This window comes from Oncorhynchus kisutch, linkage group LG24, assembly GCF_002021735.2.
Source record: "Oncorhynchus kisutch isolate 150728-3 linkage group LG24, Okis_V2, whole genome shotgun sequence".
Classification (NCBI taxonomy): Eukaryota; Metazoa; Chordata; class Actinopteri; order Salmoniformes; family Salmonidae; genus Oncorhynchus; species Oncorhynchus kisutch.
Window position 1 is genome coordinate 18,410,498 of NC_034197.2, and position 18,488 is coordinate 18,428,985.

The 18,488-nt window shown below is 41.5% G+C and overlaps 1 protein-coding gene across 2 annotated transcripts in view; it reads left to right on the forward strand.

The window, feature by feature from the left end:
* Positions 1-9,050: 9,050 nt before the first annotated feature.
* LOC109869863 (vitamin D3 receptor A-like) overlaps positions 9,051-18,488 on the forward strand; it is an 83,404-nt gene continuing 73,966 nt past the window's right edge. Inside the window, exons 1-2 of one of the 2 annotated variants that reach the window (XM_020460146.2) lie at positions 9,051-9,167; positions 9,559-9,695. The gene's annotated coding sequence lies outside the window, so the exon portion shown is untranslated. The remainder of the gene's footprint in view (positions 9,168-9,558; positions 9,696-18,488) is intronic. The other variant, XM_020460148.2, reaches the window with a different exon arrangement.

Genomic DNA, 18,488 nt, shown 5'->3' on the forward strand with positions numbered 1-18,488 from the left:
GACTTAACTGATTTTCATTCTTTAAAGTAACCTCATCTCTGTTCAGGCAGTAGCAGTCTGCCAGCCAAACCTAACGCAATCTGGCCCTAACCAGACTAGGAAAGAGGGATGCTGGCCTTGTAGGCAGAGTTCCTCTGTCCAGTGTCTGTGTTCTTTTGCCCATCTTAATCTTTTCTTTTTATTGGCCAGTCTGAGATATGGCTTTTTCTTTGCAACTCTGCCAAGAAGGCCAGCTTCCCGGAGTCGCCTCTTCACTGTTGACATTGAGACGAGTTTTACGAATACTATTTAATGAAGCTGCCAGTTGAGGACTTGTGAGGCGTCTGTTTCTCAAACTAGACACTCTAATGTACTTGTCCTCTTGCCCAGCTGTGCACAAGGAGCTTCCCACTCCTCTTTCTATTCTGGTTAGAGACCGTATGATCTGTTCTGTGAAGGGAGTAGTACACAGCATTCTACGAGATCTTCAGTTTCTTGGCTATTTCTCACATGGAATAGTCTTCATTTCTCAGAACAAGAATAGACTGACAAGTTTCAGAAGAAAGTTCTTTGTTTCTGGACATTTTGAGCCTGTACTCGAACCCACAAATGCTGATACTCAACTAGTCTAAAGAAGGCCAGTTTTGTTTCTTTAATCAGAACAACAGTTTCCAGCTGTGCTAACATAATTGCAAAAGGGTTTTCTAATGATCAATTAGCCTTTTAAAATGATAAACTTGGATTAGCTAACACAACGTGCCATTGGAACACAGGAGTGATGGTTGCTGATAATGGGCCTCTGTACGCCTATGTAGATATTCCATAAAAAATCTGCCGTTTCTCGCTACAATAGTGATTTACAACATTAACAATGTCTACACTGTATTTCTGATCAATCTTATGTTATTTTACAGGATTTTATTTTGTGCTTTTCTTTCAAAAACAAGGACATTTCTAACTGACCCCAAACTTTTGAATGGTAGTGTATGTCTCAAGTTTTGAGGGAACGTGCAATTGGCATGCTGACTACAGAAATGTCCACCAGAACTGTTGCCAGCTAATTTTTATGTTAATTTCTCTACCATAAGCCACCTCCAACTTTGTTTTAGAGAGTTTGGCAGTACGTCCAACCGGCCTTACGACCACAGACCACGTGTAATCACGCCAGCCCAGGGGCTCCACATCCGGCTTCTTTACCTGTGGGATCATCTGAGACCAGCCACCTGGAAAGCTGATGAAACTGATAAGTATTTCTGTCTGTAATAAAGCCCTTTTGTGGGGAACAAATGTATCTGATTGGCTTGGCCTGGCTCCCCAGTAGGTGGGCCTATGCCCTCCCATGGCTGCTCCACTGCCCAGTCATGTGAAATCCATAGATTAGGGCCTAATGAAAATTAATTTCAATTGATTTTTTTTCCTTATATGAACTGTAACTCAGTAAAATCGTTGAAATTGTTAGATGATGGGTTTATATTTTTGTTCAGTATAGGTTTCATAATTGCTTAATGAAAATTGAACAGACTTCGGTCAATCAGTTGTCCATGCGCTGTCAACAGGATTGCCAGGTATAGCTCAGATTTGGAGCTCAATTACCTGTGAAAACCCACCCACAAGGTTTGAAAACTAGAGAGGAGTTGCCACATTTATCAATTAAACCCTTTTTCCATAAGTTATTGAGTGAATTAAGAGGAACATCCACATCATTTATAGCATAGGCAAAGAAGCTAAAAATTCAGGTTTCCATCAAAATAACAATTATTGCAAGTTTAAGAATATGGTGCAAGAGAAAAGATACATCACCATTATTTTCCATTAATGGATGTCTATTTAACTTGTTTTAACTCTTATGATTAAGCAATTTTGCCTGGGGAGGTGAGGTATATGGCCAATATACCAGGGCTAAGGGCTGTTCTTAGGACATAGCCCTTAGCTGTGGCTAATAACAGCCCTAAGCCGTGGAATATTGCCCATATACAGTTGAAGTCGGAAGTTTACATACACCTTAGCCAAATACATTTAAACTACATTTTTCACAATTCCTGACATTTAATCCTAGTAAAAATGCCCTGTCTTAGGTCAGTTAGGATCACCACTTTATTTTAAGAATTTTGAAATGTCAGAATAATAGTAGAGAACTATTTATTTCAGCTTTTATTTCTTTCATCGCATTCCCAGTGGGTCAGAAGTTTACATACACTAAATTCTTATTTGGTAACATTGCCTTTAAATGGTTTAACTTGAGTCAAACATTTTGGGTAGCCTTCCACAAGCTTCCCACAAGTTGGGTGAATTTTGGCCCATTCCTCCTGACAGAGCTGGTGTAACTGAATCAGGTTTGTAGGCCTCCTTGCTCGCACACACTTTCTCAGTTCTGCCCACCAATTTTCTATAGGATTGAGGTCATGGCTTTGTGATGGCCACTCCAATACCTTGACTTTGTTGTCCATAAGCCATTTTGCCAAAACTTTGGAAGTATGCTTGGGGGTATTGTCCATTTGGAAGACCCATTTGCTTTAACTTCCTGACTGATGTCTTGAGATGTAGCTTCAATATATCCACATAATTTTACTCCTCATAATGCCATCTATTTTGTGAAGTGGACCAGTCCCTCCTGCAGCAAAGCACCCCCACAACATGATGCTGCCACCCCCATGCTTCACGGCTGGGATGGTGTTCTTCGGATTGCAAGCATCCCCCTTTTTCCTCCAAACATAACGATGGTCATTATGGCCAAACAGTTCTATTTTTGTTTCAAAGGCCGGGGGACATTTCTCTAAAAAGTATGATCTTTGTCCCCATGTGCAGTTGCAATCTGTAGTCTGGCTTTTTTATGGCGGTTTTGGAGCAGTGGCTTCTTCCTTGCTGAGCAGCCTTTCAGGTTATGTTGATATAAGCCTCATTTTACTGTGGATATAGATACTTTTGTACCTGTTTCCTCCAGAATCTTCACAAGGTCCTTTGCTATTGTTCTGGGATTGATTTGCACTTTTGCATCAAATTACGTTCATCTCTAGGAGACAGAACGTGTCACCTTCCTGGGCGGTTTGATGGCTGCATGGTCCCATGGTGTTTATACTTGGTACTATTGTTTGTACAGATGAACGTGGTACCTTCAGGCATTTGGAAATTGCTCCCAAGGATGAACCAGACTTGTGGAGGTCTACAATTTTCTTTCTGAGGTCTTGGCTGATTTCTTTAGATTTTCCCATGATGTCAAGCAAAGAGGCACCAAGATTGAAGGTAGGTCTTGAAATACATCCACAGGTACACCTCCAATTGACTCAAATGATGTCAATTAGCCTATCAGAAGCTTCTAAAGCCATGACATCATTTTCTGGAATTTTCCAAGCTGTTTAAAGGCACAGTCAACTTAGTGTATGTAAACTTCTGACCCACTGGAATTGTGAAACAGTGAATTATAAGTGAAATAATCTGTCTGTAAACAATTGTTGGAAAAATGACTTGTGTCATGCACAAAGTAGATGTCCTAACTGACTTGCCAAAACTATAGTTTGTTAACCAGAAATATGTGGAGTGGTTGAAAAACAAGTTTTAATGACTCCAACCCAAGTGTATGTAAACTTCTCACTCCAACTGTACCACAAACCCCTGAGGTGCCTTACTGCTAATATAAACTGGTTACCAACTTAATTAGAATATTAAAAAGTAATTTGTCATTCCTGTGGTACACAGTCTGATATACCATGGCTTTCAACCAAATTAGGGCACAAACAACACAGTTTATAATTGTAAATAAATCCTGTTTGCGCATGTGCACAACTATATTTAAATCTGACAGGAGAGTTTGTGTGATGAAAGTTGGACAGAGGATCTCAATCTCTGTGCAAGAAACACTTGGATGAACTTCAAAAACTGAATGTTAGTCTATTTCTGGCAATCGTGCCATTAATATGTGCCAGATGTTAAGACTACGAACAGTTATAATGGACAATTTGCAAGATTGACTTATTTGAATAGGCATATGCTACTGACTAAAATCTGGGTTTATAATTGCAATTTAACTTTGCCATGGTTTTCTGGGCTAGATGCAGACAGCCTATAACCCCTGATAGGCCAACATCTAATTTCAGGTTAGTCCACAATGAAATTGACATTAAATGTGGAGAATAATGTATTTGCAATAGAGCTGTAACCATGATCACAATTGATTACTTCCAATTTAATTAACTAAACATGGCCATTAATAATTGCATAATTACACAAGGCTACAACAACAAACGGGGTTATATGCTGTTTATTAAATATTTTGCCAGCTCCGGGTAGGCAACACAAGTGGCACAAATTGATTTGCAATGACTCCAGTGAAATCTTCCTTTCAACATATTTATCGCATCAAATGGTAGCCTACAATAGCATAGAAATTAATAAACTACTTCATGGCCAACTGATGCAAATGTAGCCTATCATTTTCCACATTTAATGCAATTTCAATTGTAAACTTTTTCCCATAACAGAAGCACGCGAGGGTGTTCCATAACTTCCATTCTAAATTCTACATGCGCATCGCTCCAGACACTAGAACTGACCATGAGTAAAACACTAAGCTTGATACGATTATCCATTATTATTTATTTCACCTTTATTTAACCAGGTAAGCTAGTTGAGAACAAGTTCTCATTTGCAACTGCGACCTGGCCAAGATAAAGCAAAGCAGTTCAACACATACAACAACACAGAGTTACACATGGAATAAACAAACATACAATCAATAATACAGTAGAAATATATATATACAGCATGTGCAAATGAGGTAGGATAAGAGAGGTAAGGCAATAAATAGGCCATGGTGGCGAAGTAATTACAATATAGCAATTAAACACTGGAATGGTAGGATGTGCAGAAGATGAATGTTGCTAAGTAGAGATACTGGGGTGCAAAGGAGCAAGATAAATAAATACAGTATGGGGATGAGGTAGATTGGATGGGCTATTTAAAGATGAGCTATGTACAGGTGCAGTGATCTGTGAGCTGCTCTGACAGCTGTTGCTTAAAGCTAGTGAGGGAGGTAAGAGTCTCCAGCTTCAGAGATGTTTGTAGTTCGTTCCAGTCATTGGCAGCAGAGAACTGGAAGGAGGGGCGGCCAAAGGAAGAAATGGCTTTGGGGGTAACCAGTAAGATATACCTGCTGGAGCGTGTGCTACGGGTGGGTGCTGCTATGGTGACCAGTGAGCTGAGATAAGGCGGGGCTTTACCTAGCAGAGACTTGTAGATGACTTGGAGCCAGTGGGTTTGTCGACAAGTATGAAGCGAGGGCCAGCCAACGAGATCATACAGGTCACAGTGGTGGGTAGTATATTGGGCTTTGGTGACAAAACGGATGGCACTGTGATAGACTGCATCCAATTTGTTGAGTAGAGTGTTGGAGGCTATTTTGTAAATGACATCACCAAAGTCGAGGATCGGTAGGATGGTATGTTTGGCAGCATGAGTGAAGGATGCTTTGTTGCGAAATAGGAAGCTGATTATAGATTTCACTTTGGATTGCAGATGTTTGATGTAAGTCTGGAAGGAGAGTTTACAGTCTAACCAGACACCTAGGTATTTGTAGTTGTCCACATATTCTAAGTCAGAACCGTCTAGAGTAGTGATGCTGGATGGGCAGGCAGGTGCGGGCAGCGATCGGTTGAAGAGCATGCATTTAATTGTACTTGCATTTAAGAGCAGTTGGAGGCCACGGAAGGAGAGTTGTATGGCATTGAAGCTCATCTGGAGGTTATTTAACACAGTCTCCAACGAAGGGCCAGATGTTTACAGAATGGTGTCGTCTGCATAGAGGTGGATCAAAAAATAACCAGCAGCGAGAGCGACATCATTGATGTATACAGAGAAGAGAGTCGGCCAGAGAATTGAACCCTGTGGCACCCCCATAGAGACTGCCAGAGGTCCGGACAACATACTGAAAAAAGGTGCAGATTCACAAAATTAGCATCGGTGCATTGGATTGAAAATGTTTCAATTAACAAAGCATGGCCAGCCGTAGAAAATTGCTTATTGAAATTCTCAATTATTGTGGATTTATCGGTGGTGACAGTGTTTCCTAGCCTTAGTGGGCAGCTGGGAGGAGGTGCTCTTACTCTCCATGGACTTTACAGTGTCCCAGAACTGTTTTGAGTTTGTACTACAGGATGCAAATTTCTGTTTGAAAAAGCTAGCCTTAGCTTTCCTAACTGCTTGTGTATATTGGTTCCTAACTACCCTAAAAAGTTGCATATCACGGGGGCTATTCGATGCTAATGCAGAAAGCCACAGGATGTTTTTGTGCTGGTCAAGGGCAGACAGGTCTGGAGTGAACCAAAGGCTATATCTATTCCTAGTTCTAAATGTTTTGAATGAAGCATGCTTATTTAAGATGGTGAGGAAGGCACTTTTAAAGAATAACCAGGCATCCTCTACTGACGGGATGAGGTCAATGTCATTCCAGGATACCCCGGCCAGATCAATTGGAAAGGCCTGTTCGTAGAACTGTTTTAGGGAGCGTTTGACAGTGATGAGGGGTGGTAATTTGACCACAGACCCATTACGGATGCAGGCAGTGATCGCTGCGATCTTGGTTGAAAACAGCAGAGGTGTATTTGGAGGGTGAGTTAGTTAGGATGATATCTATGAGGGTGCCCGTGTTTACGGATTTGGGCTTGTACCTGGTAGGTTCATTGATAATTTGTGTGAGATTGAGGGCATCAAGCTTAGATTGTAGGAAGGCCAGGGTGTTAAGCATGTCCCAGTTTAGGTCATCTTGCAGCACGAGCTCAAAAGATAAATGGGGGGCAATCAATTACATATGGTGTCCAGGGCACAGCTGGGGGCAGAGGGTGGTCTATAGCAAGCGGTAACGGTGAGAGACTTGTTTCTGGAAAGGTACATTTTTAGAAGTAGAAGCTCAAATTGTTTGGGTACAGACCTGGATAGTAAGACAGAGCTCTGCAGGTTATCTTTGAAGTAAATTGCAACACCGCCCCCTTTGGCAGTTTTATCTTTGCGAAGAATGGTATAGTTAGGGATGGAAATTTCAGGGTTTTAGGTGGTTTTCCTAAGCCAGGATTCAGACACGGCTAAGACATCTCGGTTGGCAGAATGTGCTAAAGCAGTGAATAAAGCAAACTTAGGGAGTAGGCTTCTAATGTTAACATGCATGAAACCAAGGCTTTTATGGTTACAGAAGTCAACAAATGAAAGCACCTGGGGAGTAGTAGTGGAGCTAGGTACTGCAGGTCCTGGATTAACCTCTACATCACCAGAGGAACAGAGGAGAAGTAGGATAAGGGTACGTCTAAAGGCTATAAGAACTGGCCGTCTAGCACGTTCGGAACAGAGGGTAAAGGGAGCAGGTTTCTGGGCACGATAGCATAGATTCAAGGCATAATGTACAGACAAAGGTATGGTAGGAAGAGAGTACATTGGAGGTTAACCTAGGCATTGAGTGATGAAGAGAGAGCTATAGTCTCTTGAGACGTTTAAACCAGGTGATGTCATCGCATATGTGGGAGGTGGAACAACATGGTTGGTTAAGGCATATTGAGCAGGGCTATAGGCTCTACAGTGAAATAAGACAGTAATCACTAACCAGGACAGTAATGGACAAGGCATATTGATATTAGGGATAGGCATGCGTAGCCAAGTGATTGTATGGTTCCAGTGAGTGGTTGGGCTGGCTGGGGACACGGCAATTCAGACAGTTAGCAGGCCGGTGCTAGCAAGCTAGCAGTTAGAAGTCCGGGGCTAGCAAGCTAGCATAAGAGCCTTAGAGGCGATGGGGAAAAGTCTGTTTTTGCCTCCTCGTGCGGTGACGTCGATAGACCAGTCGTGGAATTAGTAGGGTTTCAAGTAGCAGAGGGGTCTAAGTCCAATTGGCAAAATGGGTATAGTGGTCCAAGAAACTGGCCGGTGGATCAGCTAACAGTTCAATATGCTATAGATAACTAGCAGGCCGCGGTTAGCAGAAGTTGACATTAGAATGCATTTTACTTTAAACCACCTCTGAGCGAATTGACCTAAACAGCTCTAGTGCACCTAAAGTCCTTTTCCAATGCTTTGCCGACTTAATATCAGTTCTAGCACTTTAATATATATATTACGGAAAATGGGTGTCTCCTTAACGATCAAACTAAATAGCCTACCTACAAATGGTAAAAGGTTTTCACTAACAAATGTATTTATAAAGCCCTTTTTACATTAGTAGGTCACAAAGTGCTATACTGAAAACCAGCCTAAAATCCCAAACAGCAAAGCAATGTACGGCTTGTGCTGCTCTGTCTCAGTAATTCAGCTGCCTCTCAATCAGTGCTCTCAACGTGCGCACACACCCCTCCCTCCCCAGCATTCAGTCACCTACTCACTGCCTGATAGTCAGCATCAGCAGGTAACAGAGAATATGTTTTTATTTTTAAAGAGAAATGCCAAGGCGGCTGCAGTGCAATTTAGAAGTAGCCCAAAAACCCGCTACCAAAACACTTTCACCCGCGACACCGTTTTCAAAGTACCCCAAGTCATAAAACCGCCAACATGGCAACCCTGGTCGTCAATGGGACGCGCGGTGCATTTTGGACAACATTAGCATGAATTTCGTGAACAAGAAGTACAACATCACACATATTTTCACTGTAATGTCCTATCGTTTTGGAATCTTGACATTACGTACTTAAGAGGAAAATAGGCAGATGTCTCGACTCATAACTCGTTCAGATGGTAGTCGAAACAAATGAGCAAGTCGGAAATGTTCGAGTTTCTTTGGTCCGCCTAGCACGTTAACGCAGCATCATACACTGCCTTTGGGAAGGTGTTGCGTGACGATAATTTAGCAACCTTGTGACGCACCATGACAGCCGGAACGCGATTGGTCGACAGTCTGCAGGGTGGAGCGTTATACACATTGAATTAGGATAGGAATTAGAATACTAGAATAAGTTATACGTTCCTCCATTCATTGCCCAATGGGATTTCCTTCTCCTCCTTTCTCTAATATCGGGGGTTCTATTCGACCAGAAAAGTGAGCCTGTAATGCTCCTGTCCAATTAAAATAAGATACTATTCTTACACGTTAGTTATGATTGGTTGCTGGCGGTGATATGTATAGATGTGCATTTTCTGCTGAACTATGGGGCGGGACGAAGCAGAATGGTGTTTATTCAGGAATAGACTAAAGACGTGCCTCTTCGTACTGATTGATTACCGTGAGTTGTTTTGCGAATGAGTTTACCATTTGGCGTTCATAACATGCACGTTTCAAATACATTTGATAACGAGGCGCTGGCTGAGCAATGTGTTTTTGTTGCGTTTGAGACTGAAATAATTGGCTCGCGTAACGCTGTACGCTTGAACAGCGCGGCTAGCGCTCTTGCTAATGTTGACAGAATAACTGTCATTTTAGTGCGATCAATTTGGTTATGTTAAATGGTGTATTCTAGCATTGTAATATAACTATAATATGGTTATTGATGGAATATCAGAGTAATGTTAGGTAACTTGTTATTATACATAAATGTTGCTTTGATTTATCGTATCCTACTCCTAGCTAGCCGATTGACGTTAGCTTTGTGTAACGCATTGCCATTTCTTTCACAGTTAAACACCAGAAAAGTTTCCATTGAACGAAGAATACGTTCACCAGATAACGTTACCAAACCTTTAGAGAATTCTTGAACTGGCTTCAAGTTTCAGTCCAGATACCCAGCAAAGTAAAGGGCGATATGATACATCAGGTAAGAAAATTGCTTTCAAGTTAGCTCGCCAGCTTGCATAAGGATAGCTAACGTTAGTTACTCAACTCGATTAATTCACAGCAGAGACTGCAAGCCAGCCACAGCTAGCTTTGAAGCTAGGACCCTTGGTAGCGCATGAAAACCCTTCTGTATGTCGTGTTTTCAGTTGTTAGCTTCGCCCACCGTTGGCTGCGTGTGAACTTCTTCGTGTGGCTTTCTGGCAGACTAGACGCTAATTCTTCTTCTGTGGGTTTTTTGGCAGACTACAACCCCCAAAAGTTTATTACCTCCACCAACTGGACGGGGTTAACAAACCAAGGTAAAAAGAAAACCCATATGTGATAAGGAACCTAATTTAATCCACCCAAAATAAAGCTATAAATTAAAGTCCCTTCAAATCTCTCTCACTTCTGAGTCTCTATGACTTACTTGAGGGTGGTACTGCTTGTGACAATACTCCATGCAACTCCTCCGCCAAGAAGTCTTTCAGTCCCAGGAACCGTTCCACTGCATCCACAATTTATATATATTTCCTGGACTTTCTCTCCACCTTGGCAGTGCCATTAATCATCATAGCTTTAAAGGCCACAAAGTCCACCTTCTTAACCTTGAACATATCTGGGACCTGCTGTTGGAAGGGCAAACAGTGAAAGTTTGTCTTTGGACTCTTCAGGCGCACCATTCGAAACCTCAACCATTTTAACAGCCACTGCATATGAAATGCTCTGGACAGCCCTGACTTTGGCCACCTCTTCTCTTTTACCCTTGTTGGGCATTCCAAAGCCATGGCTTCATGGTTCCCACCAGAATTGCAACATGTCACATTCATCACTTTTAAAATGAATGATATGATCTTTTCCACAACTTGGACATCTCAGCTTCTCCCTTCTGCAAAAACTTGAAACATGTCCAAAAGCGTTACAATGGTCACACTACGTTGGTATTGGAACAAGTGCTCCGACTCTCTAGTAAATATTATTATAATATATTTTTTTAACCTTTTTATTTAACCAGGCAAGTCAGTTAAGAATAAAATCTTATTTTGAATGATGGCCTAGGAACAGTGGGTTAACTGCCTGTTCAGGGGCAGAATGACAGATTTGTACCATGTCAGCTCGGGGGTTTGAACTTGCTACCTTCTGGTTACTAGTCCAATGCTCTAACCACTAGGCTACCCTGCCACCCCATATAACCCAACTGCCCTAGGGAGAGACTCCATATAAAAAACAGAACACATACTCTTAACTTTTTCTAGATTCATCTGACAAACATGAATAACTCCAGGAATATTTTCATGTCTGCAACATCAAATTCCCACGAAACGCCAGATATTACCCCTCTGAGGGGTGCCCTGTTCCGAAGAGACACACAGAACACATCAAACTTCTCAAATCGGGTGAGACGCAACACACTTCTGATACTCAGATTATTCATACCCCTTGACTTATTCCACATTTTGTTATAGCCTGACTTCAACATGGATAAAATATTTCTCACCTATCTTCATGCAATACCATATAATGACAAAGTGAAAACATTCTTTAAAAAAAACATTTTTGCACATTTATTGAAAATTAAATACAGAAATGTCTCATTTACATACTGTAAGTATTCACACCCTAAGTAAATGCATGGTAGAATTTTATTTGGCTGAGATTACATCTGTGTCTTTCTGGGTAAGTCTAAGAGCTTTGCAGACCTGGATTGTACAATATTTGCCCATTTATTAGTTTCAAAACTCTGGCACTCTGGAATGTTCATTGTCTTCTTGGTAAGCAACTCCAGTGTAGATTTGGCCTGGTGTTTTTAGGTTTTTGTCCTGCTGAAAGGTGAAATCATCTCTGTGTCTGGTGTAACACAGATTAAACTGGGTTTTCCTCTAGGATTTAGCCCGTGATTAGCTCCATTCTGTTACTTGTATGGCCTGTGAAACTCCACAGTCCTTAACTATTACAAGCATACCCATAGCATGACGCAGACACTCACCAATATGCTTGAAAATATGGAGAGTGGTAGTCGGTAATGTGTTGGATTTGCCCCAAACAGGACAACAAGTGAATTACTTTGCCATATTTCTTGCAGTATTACTTTAGTGCCTTGTTGCAAACATGATGCATGTTTTGGAATGTTTTATTCTGTACAGGCTTGCTTTTTTTCACTCGGTCTATTACATTTAGTATTGTGGAGTAACTACAATGTTTTCTCCTATCACAGCTATTGACCTCTTAACTGTTTTAAAGTCAGCGTTGGCCTCATAGTGAAATCCCTAACTGTTTTCTTTCCTCTCCGGTAACTGAGTTAGGAAGGATGCCTGTATCTTTGTAGTGATGGGGCGTATTGATACACCATCCAAACTGTAATTAATAACTTCACCACGCTCAAAGGGATATTCAATCTTTTTTTTTTAATTTTTTTACCCATCTACCAATAGGTGCCCTTCTTTACAAGGCATTGAAAACATCCCTGGGCTTTGTGGTTGAATCTGTTTGAAATTCACTGTTCGACTGAGGAACCTTACACATAATTGCTTGTGTAGGGTCCAGAGATGAGGCAGGCATTACATTTTTTTTGTGTTAAATACTTATTGCAAACAGTGAGTCCATGCATCTTTTTACTCCTGAACTTATTTAGGCTTGCCATAACAAAGGGTTTGAATACTTATTGACTCAACACATTTCAGCTTTACATCTTTATTTAATTTGTCAATTTCAAAAAACATAATTTCACTTTGACGTTATGGGGTATTGTGTGATTATCCTTGATGTTTTTACAACTTGATTGTAGTCCACCTGTGGTAAATTCAATTGATTGGACATGATTTGGAAAGGCACACCTGTCGAAATAAGGTTCCACAGTTGACAGTCCATGTCAGAGCAAAAACCGAGCAATGAGGTTGAAGGAATTGTCCATAGAACTCCGAGACAGGATTGTGTCGAGGCACAGATCTGGGGAAGGGTACCAAAACATTTTTGCAGCATTGAAAGTCCCCAAGAACACAGTGGCCTCATCCTTAAATTGAATAAGTTTGGAACCTCCAAGACTCTTCCTAGAGCTGAGCCAAACTGAGTAATCAGGGAGAAGGGCCTTGGTTGGGGAGGTGACCAAGAACACGATATTCACTTTGACCGAGCTCTAGAGTTCCTCTGTGGCGATGGAGAACCTTTTCAGAACGATAACCATCACTACAGCACACCACCAATCAGGCCTTTATGGTAGAGTGGCAAGATGGAAGCCACTCCTCAGAAAAATGCACATGACAGTCCACTTGGAGTTTGTTAAAAGGCACCTAAAGGACTCGCAGACCAGGAGAAACAAGATTCTCTGGTCTGATGAAACCAACATTTAACTCCTTGGCCTGAATGCAAAGCATCACGTCTGGAAGAAACCAGGCACAATCCCTACGGTGAAGCATGGTGGTGGCAGCATCATGCTGTGTTTTTTTTTTTTTTTTCAGCAGCAGGGATTGGGAAACTAGTCCGGATCGAGGAAAAGATGAATGGAGCAAAGTACAGAGGTCCTTGATGAAAACCTGCTCCAGAGCGCTCAGGACCTCAGACAGGTGAAGGTTCACCTTCCAGCAGAACAACGACCCTAAGCACACAGCCAAGAACTTAGGAGTGGATTTGGCACAAGTCAAAATGTCCTTGAGTGGCCCAGCCAGAGCCTGGACTTGAACCTGAATGAAGATCTCTGGAGAGACCTGAAAAAAACGGAGAAACTCTCCAAATACAGGTGTGCAAAGCTTGTAGCGTCATACTCAAGGCTGTAATCTCTACCAAAGGCGTTTCAACAAAGTACTGAGTAAAGGTTCTGAATACCTATGTAATATTTTTTTGGTGCAAAAATATCTAAACTGTTTTTTTGCTTCGTCATTAAGGGGTGTTTATGTTGCTGAGGAATTTGTTTTAATTAATACATTTTAGGATAAGGCCTGTAATGTAACAAAATGTGGAAAAAGTCAAGGGGTCTGAATACATTCCGAATGTACTGTCCCTCTGCCAGCTAAGCCTTTGTAGTTAACATTTAATTGAGAAGGTTGAGGAAAGTATTTCCAGAAGCCCACGAAGCTTATCAAATCAACTGGCCACTAGTAATGGGCATTCTGTGTCTTTCTGTGAGCTGGATCATTTTGCTCCCAAACTGCTCTTTGCTAAGTTAATGCTTTGAAATTGACCCAAAATCATGAAAAAATACTCACTCAAAATTTTAAAGCCTAAAACGTTGCCTACTATATGAAATGTGAGTTCAAATACATTTTTACCGTACCACTTTATTAGATGGCATGCAAAAGAAAAAATGAAGACAATGAGTCTCTTCTCACTATATTGTTCATGCGCTGAGGAATTACTATCTTGAGACTGTTTTTATAATTTATCTGCTGATAATCGATGTCTGGAGCTCTAACCGCAGTAGTAAAAGTATGCATATCAGGGTGCTAAATGAAAGGGTCTTTTTACTATGTGATTTGGTTCCTGTCTTTCACCAAAAAGTTGTTAGTTCGAACCACCAATCACTACTGGCTACACACAGTCACAGACAAACGTCTGCAACACACAGACCAAAAGGGGCAATATTGCTGGAAATGATTAGCCAGATATTGTGTGAGGTTTGGCTTTTTAAGGCAATGGTGCCTAACCAGGGTGGGACAAGGTACATTTTTGCATTGGTTAGATGGGAGCTTACGGTGTCTGATCCTTAAGAGATTTGTTTATGACTCGTTTTGTTGGAACACATGAAAATTGCACCACTCTTAGGTGGTCTGTGAGCTACTGGTAGCTCGTGATCGACCTGTTTGAGAGGCCCCTGTTCTAGTGTGTTGGGGGTCCAAATGAAACTTTGGTTCTGGTGTTATACTTTGTATTCCATGTTTTCTAGAGAAGCTTCTCAGGAACACAGAACACTATTTCATGAGGATGGGACTTTATTTTGTGGGGTAAAATTACTACGGTACCTGTAGTTTAAATAATTAAGCATATTCCTAATTCAAGTCCTGGATTTTCACTCGCACTGGCCAATCCACGATTCATTCTGATCTATACTCCAACCCTCCGATGTCCACAGAGTAACCTGTCTTTCCCAGTATAAGGCCATTTCTATTTACAGTTCATCCCTCCATTTTAGGATGATATCTTACGAGGGTCCTGAACCTCCCTAATTTGTAGCACTTCTACCAATATTGCTCTACAAATAAATACTTTACCCAAGTCTATAAAGATATTATGCCCTAACAACCATTCCTGGACCTTACTCTAAATGCAAGCCACTGATGGACAATACCAGTAAACTATTGGGACTCCTGAGTGGGGTGTACTCCCTTGGGGACAGGCAGTGGCTGAGAAAGCAGATGTTCTGACTTCATACATTGCACTCCTTGAGAGAGGTAGTTAGCAAACTAGGCCAGAGACCTGGTTTGAGACACCAATACTCCTTAGCCGGCCCACAAGAATGGAATGGTCTACCGTATCAAAAGCTTTAGCCAAGTCAATAAAAATAGCAGCACAACATTGCAATGGTGACATCATTTAGGACCTTTTTTGAGGTTGCAGTGACACATCCATAACCTGAGCGCAAACCAGATTGCATACCTGAGAGAACTATAGACATCAAGAAAGCCAGTCAGTTGATTAGTGACTCAATTTTCTGGACAGAAACTGATAAATGTTACTAAGGCTGGGAATGTCAATACAATCAAACTTAGCAAGGGCAATGATCACAAGGCAGTCATAATGTAGCTAAAAGGCTAGCATATTTATGTAGCAAGCTGAGATCACAGAGCCTAACGTTAGCTAGCAAGGTGTAAGGAGGATGTCATGCCATTGGAGGAGTGGGTGAGTGACTGACTTTTTCCACTCAGTTTTTTCGGTGGCTACAGCTAGAGATGCTAGTTTCATTTGCTTAGCAAGAACTTCAATGACTGTTACAGTTAGCATGTCTTTTGCATTAGCAAATTCACTCTGGCTATGTACTCTGGTCTGAATGTGCCAAACCACAGAACTGATGCATTTTACGTCCTGCTGTGTCAGTAAACCTAGGTTTAAAAAAAAGTAATACTTAAGAACGCTCTAGATAACAACATGTAACCAGCTCTGTTTCAGCAAGTAAAATGGCCAGAGTAAGGTCTTCTCTCATTTGTGACTGGAAGTAGCTTGCTAGCTAGCCAGTTTGTCTGGGTGCTTGGTTGGGACAAGCATGCAGAAGGACGAGGAGGCTATAATACCGCATCGTTTATTAGTGCAATTTTGACAGCCAATTAGGTGAAAAAGTCCAATTTTGTGGTATCCAATTGTTAGTTACTGTCTTGTCTAATCGCTTCAACTCCCATACGGACTTGGGAGAGGCGAAGGTCGAGAGCCATGCGTCCTCCGAAACACAACCCAACCAAGCCGCGCTGCTTTTTCACACAGCGGGCATCCAACCCGTAAGCCAGCCGCACCAATGTGTCGGAGAAAACACCGTACACCTAGTGACCTGGTCAGCGCGCACTGCGCCCGGCCTGCCACCAGAGTCGCTAGTGTGCGACGAGACAAGGATTTCCCTGCCAGCCAAACCCTGGGCCAATTGTGCGCCGCCCCATGGGCCTCCCAGTCGTGGCCGGCTGCGACAGAGCCTGGGCTCTAACCCAGAATCTCTGGTGGCACAGCTAGCACTGCGATGCAATGCCTTAGACCACTGTGCCACTCGGGAGGCCTTGTCTAATGTTCCTTAATGAGAATTTAGCTCATCTTGCTCTAACATTAGTTAATCTTGTTGATATGCATAACTCTGAGAGAGAGCCTACCTTTTCATGGTTGTTTTATCAATAGGACTGCAAAGTTCTCAAATATAAGAGGACTCCTGTGGTGACATTTGCAGACATCCATTCAAGTGTATTTTGTGACTTTTAGCGAATGCGTTCTAATGATCTAAAGTCGCACTGTTACAACTGCCTGTAAACACAGTCCAGTTCAAAGTGAATGATGGCTGGCCCGTGTGGCAAATGGCTTGTTGGTGTAAAGGTCTACTGTAGCTCTGATTGGCCATGGCACACTGGTCTGTGTAGACTCCAGTCCTGGACAAGACGGCTGTTTTATATACTGCAGTGCCGAATTGTCCAAATGCACGGCCACTTTCCCACTCTATTGCGTTCACAAATGGCTTAGTATACGTAATTCCAAAACATTCTAAGAATTTATGAAAACGTGAAAATTACAATGTCTAATATTTTTTGTTGTCATAGTCATCCTGGGGCTGTATATTAATATATTTTAATAAGATTTAATGTTGCTAAAATGCTGTCAGTTGCCCTTTAAATGCAACAATTTTCCCAAGATATTTTAATAGAGATGGTTAACTGCAAGCGTGCTGCAATAAACACATTTCCACTAACCAGCTGATGATCATTTGAAACTGAACTTCTTATTGAAAGTTATTCTTGAAAAGGGAGAAGTTAACAAATTTAGCAACCGCATCCTCTTCGATAACACCTGCTGCAGCCGCTGCAAACTAGCCGACAACAAAAGCTAGCTAGCAAGACCATGGGAAAACTACTGCTCACTATTGCCTGTTGGCCTTCAAGAAGGCAGACGTTTCCATACGTTTTTGTAAAAACGGTCCTATTCATTAAGTCAACCTGATTGCTTGATTCCACTGTCACTCCAAAATGTTGCCCTAATAAAGTTGAATGGCAGATGCCTTTTATCTAGCTTCTGATGTTCTAGCCAATGGCTGACTTAGCTAGCTAGATTGTATCTCCCCAGAGACGGCAAAGAAAAATCCTGATTGAAGAGAAAAAAAGATCCAATCTTCAGTTTTTGTTGGAAAGTAAAGGATTAAGTCAGAACATCGTTGAAGATAATATTTAAAAAAAAATATATATAAATCCTTAGCCCCCCCACGGGGGGGGGGGGGGTCTCCTATAATTTTTGTGTAGAAGGACTGAGAAGCTCAGCTCTAGTGACTTTTTAAAAGGACATTCTACTCCAAAATGAATGAAAATAAAAGTATGGTGACAATAACACAAGTATGAAGTATGAGCCCAATAACACATAAGTAAAATTATTTGTTGAAATAACGGGGTTCCCTATCTGCATTTACCTCATAGGGCTAATCATTAGCCAGATTCCAAATGTGATCTTTTAACTAGTTATTATGCTATTGATTATTTTGGTCCCAATAAACACAGTGAATATAATGTAGGCCTAAGACGCCACTTGCTTGTACTAATTCATGTCACACTTTCCCTGGTTGCCATGACTTTTTCTCAACTAAAAATGTTTCGTCACTCCCAAACAAATGTTTTTGAGGTAGATTGCGGTGTTACATTTAGCCCCACTCTCTCTTATGCACTCATTGTGGAGCGGTGATGTGCTTAACCATGCAGATGCTAAGACTATGGTATTAAAATGGTGCAGTTAATGCATATTTAGGAGCATTTAGCAGCATTTAGCAGCCTTGTTTTAAGAGGGATCCCCCATTTTAAAACTGCTGTTTTCGCGATTGCTATAATTGTTGTGCATTGACTGCTTGTAAGAATGCATATTTCCTTCCCTATGATACTCATTTACATTTTACATGTTCTATATTTTTTTGTGTGGCGGCAATAATTTTGCCATGGCACAGGGCCACAGCAAAAATGAGTGCAGCAGAAACCATTTGTTCCACACATAATAATATAGGTAAATGCATTATTCAATACTGTATATGTTACCTTGGCTAAGAGCCACGGCTCATGACAACTTAGTTGGCTAGTTTAGCGATCTATCAAGACGTGGGCGGATTGTAATCCTACTGCTATGACTGGATAGAGTGAGGCTA